The sequence below is a fragment of the Neoarius graeffei genome, chromosome 15, assembly GCF_027579695.1.
Source record: "Neoarius graeffei isolate fNeoGra1 chromosome 15, fNeoGra1.pri, whole genome shotgun sequence".
In the NCBI taxonomy this organism is placed as follows: Eukaryota; Metazoa; Chordata; class Actinopteri; order Siluriformes; family Ariidae; genus Neoarius; species Neoarius graeffei.
In genome coordinates this window covers 36,854,332-36,858,226 of record NC_083583.1, presented here as the reverse complement: position 1 = coordinate 36,858,226, position 3,895 = coordinate 36,854,332, and positions in this window count along the sequence as shown.

Sequence of the window (3,895 nt, the reverse complement as noted above, 5' to 3'; positions counted from 1 at the left end):
TTCCATAATGAAATATGCTCTTATCTGAATTGAGACGAGCTGCTCCGTACCTCTCCGAGCTTTGCGCGACCTCCCAGTCAGTCAGACGCAGTCAGACGCGCTGTCACTCCTGTTAGCAATGTAGCTAGGCTCAGCATGGCCAATGGTATTTTTTGGGGCTGTAGTTAGATGCGACCAAACTCTTCCGCGTTTTTCCTGTTTACATAGGTTTATATGACCAGTGATATGAAACAAGTTCAGTTACACAAATTGAAACGTAGCGATTTTCTATGCTATGGAAAGTCCGCACTATAATGACAGGCGTACAATGCGCTGCCGAAGCGTGCAGAAGGTGTTAGTACGCCTGTCATTATAGTGCGCACTTTCCATAGCATAGAAAATCGCTACGTTTCAATTTGTGTAACTGAACTTGTTTCATGTCACTGGTCATATAAACCTATGTAAACAGGAAAAACGCGGAAGAGTTTGGTCGCATCTAACTACAGCCCCAAAAAATACCATTGGCCATGCTGAGCCTAGCTACATTGCTAACAGGAGTGACAGCGCGTCTGACTGCATCTGACTGACTGGGAGGTCGCGCAAAGCTCGGAGAGGTACGGAGCAGCTCGTCTCAATTCAGATAAGAGCATATTTCATTATGGAAGTACAGTGGACTGTTCCTTTAAAGCAGGATTATTTTTTCTCTTCTCTCTGTTGTTAAGTTTTGATCCTTGTCTTAAATGCATACATAATAAATGTTTTTGTAAAATCACAATTAAATAATTTGATCACGTCTGTCTGTGTATTCATGTCTGTTTTGCTTTTAGGTTTTGTAATATTTTAATGCTGCCTGATGTACAAGTTAATATTCAGCTATCAAATCTCATGGTTAGTATCTTGGGAGTTATTAACCTGTTTGATTAGTAACTTATTTGGAATAAATCCATTCCATTCATCACTAACTCCAAACATTTAAGTAATGTCATCTTGGACTGAACGTGTTGTGTTGGTGCACCTCATAACGACATGCAGGTTTTTGCCTCCGTTTTATCTGAAAATATTTTCTAATGTGTTTTTTGTAATGTTTTTCTTGCATGACATTAGGTTTTTTTTCTCATTAGCATGTTCAGACAGCACTACCATGGCTTTGATCTGACATGAATCTTTGGATTTTATGCAAACTTGTGGAGTCCAAGCCAGCTCAACTGCAAACTGTTAAAGCAAAAGGGAGTCATGCCAAGTAAGAAGAAATTTTCAGTCTGATGTACACATTCTATCCCAGCTGACTACGGGCGAAAGGCGGGGTACACCCTGGACAAGTCGCCAGGTCATCACAGGGCTGACACATAGACACAGACAACCATTCACACTCACATTCACACCTACGGTCAATTTAGAGTCACCAGTTAACCTAACCTGCATGTCTTTGGACTGTGGGGGAAACCGGAGCACCCGGAGGAAACCCACGCGGACACGGGGAGAACATGCAAACTCCGCACAGAAAGGCCCTCGCCGGCCCCGGGGCTCGAACCCAGGACCTTCTTGCTGTGAGGCGACAGTGCTAACCACTACACCACCGTGCTGCCCAATTTAAAAATCACAGAAGTAAAATATACCATGTCTGTACTTTTATATTATTCTACTCTTCCCTCTTACAGTTTTCAAAACTGAAACCTCTGAACTGAGGCTGACGTTCACACACTCACCATAACCAAAACTCTTATTTCCCGGAAATGGCCCGCCGCTAGAGCTCAGTGGAACGCACTTTTCCTCTGTAATAAGCATAAACGTCTGAAAGCGATTTCTTTAGTCCATTTATTTTGAATGGTGAGCCGAATTGTATACACTCACCGGCCATTTTAATTGGAACACGTGTATGTGCAGTGTGCGATTGTTACACTCTTACATTCTTACAGCACGATGAGACAGTGGCTAGCACCTCTGTATGAGGCACTAGCCACAACAAAAACGATTTTGACCTTTTTGCTGACTGACCGGATGACCCTCAAAATGTTGAAGGTTCTGTTTGAGACCAATGCCCATCTATCCTGAAAGTTTCATGAAGATTGATCCAGCCATTTCCCGTAATATCGTTAACAAATAAATAAATAAACCCATCCGAAAACAATACCTCGCCCGCTGGTGGACTCCGTCCCGGGCAAGGTAATGAGAAAAAGTATAAAAATCACTACTGTGGTCATTACTATACTCTTGCAATAGGACCAGTTTGGATGGCAAAAACAGTACTAGTTTGAGCCTTCTACGCAGCTCGTTTCTTCTGGGCCTCAGTGATACGTTTCATCTATTGTGGGAATATGAGTGCTAATCAACGTTGCGCTCTTCTTGCCTCCAAGTGGGAGCTGAAGTGTCATCAGCTGATCGTTGATGCCCTCCGGAAGTTTGGTTTCTGGGTGAGGTGGGACTTAACAGCAAATCCAACGCCTGCTTCTTGCCGTTCAGTGCGGCTATAACCACCACCATGTTCCATGAGCTGGCCCTTGTCTGCTAGATGTGTTTTGCTGAGGGCAGCTATGTCCACATTGTAGCGAGCTAGTTCCTTGGTGACTAGTGCGGTTCTCTCTGGCCTGTCTGCTTTGATGTTATCCAGTAGTGTGCACATTCCATGTACCAATGTTGAGTACCTTCATTATCTTATTTTGTTTGTTGTATTTTAACCGCTGAGTGGGATCCCCGCTAGCTGTGGTGTGCTGGCCAGGGTGAGGTGAAGTAGACTGTGTTTGGGGCACCTATTCTAGACCCTTCCTCCATGGAGGTGAGCAGAGCACATCCTAAACAGGGCTGCTCAGACACCCAGGGGGCTGCCAAACTCTGCTGCTGGTTCTTTCCAGCAGAGAGCGACCCTATGCTCAGGGCCACCGGTGTGCAAGTTCGTGACTACAGTTTCCAGTGTTTTCGCACCTGCTGTTTCGCCACTTGCCTATCGCCACAGGACTTGAATTTCAAGTCATGACTTGGATTAGAGTGAAGGAAAGTTGCATAGCCGTCAGCCTCACTCTCTCATCCTGACTTAACTGGATCTGGGGAAAGACAAAATCAAGACGGCTGAAGCTAGGTTGGGATGCAGTGGATGGCCAACAGTGTTCTAGTTGTTGCATTGTGCCCTGATCGTGCTTCACAAACGCTTTGCTGGTCCTGCCTTCCTGCCTGTTGAACCACCAGGTGGTGGTCTCCTCGCCGCAGTCTGCTGAGTCTTTGATCGTAACCCTGACTGGGGGGAATGAGGGGTTGCTAGTGCTTGCTCAAGGCACCACCCCAGGCTAGTGGAGGGACCACACATGCCCACTGCCCTAATACAGATTCTGCACTGTATTCTGTAACACATTATATTCCATACACACTCTACACTCTATCCTGTAACACATTCTACAGTATGTTCTACAACATATTCTACACTACATGACACAATCCACAGTACACTCTCTCCGACAACTCTGAGGATTGGGTTTTCCAGCAGGACATTGATTTTCTGAATTCATACTAAGTTCAAACATTAGCATTGTGTGGCTTAAAACTGAATATGATCTTGATTTCTATGCATTATTCAAGGTCTGAAAACACTTCATATTTTTTTTTTTTGGTTATTTTGACCAGTTGTCATTTTCTCCAATTAAATGCCCTGACACAATTTTCATGTGAAATATGGGGGAAATGTTGTCAGTAGTTTATGGAATAAAACAAAAATATTCATGTTCCTTAAACACATACCAGAGAAACTGATAATCTTGCAGAGGTCTCTTAATTTTTTCCATATATATATATATATATATATATATATATATATATATATATATATACAGGACTGTTGTACTGGGAAATACACCACTCGTATTTTTCATCCGACCTACATCCGGGACATGGAAAACCAAAGCCCTGACATAAATGTCTAGATGTTATT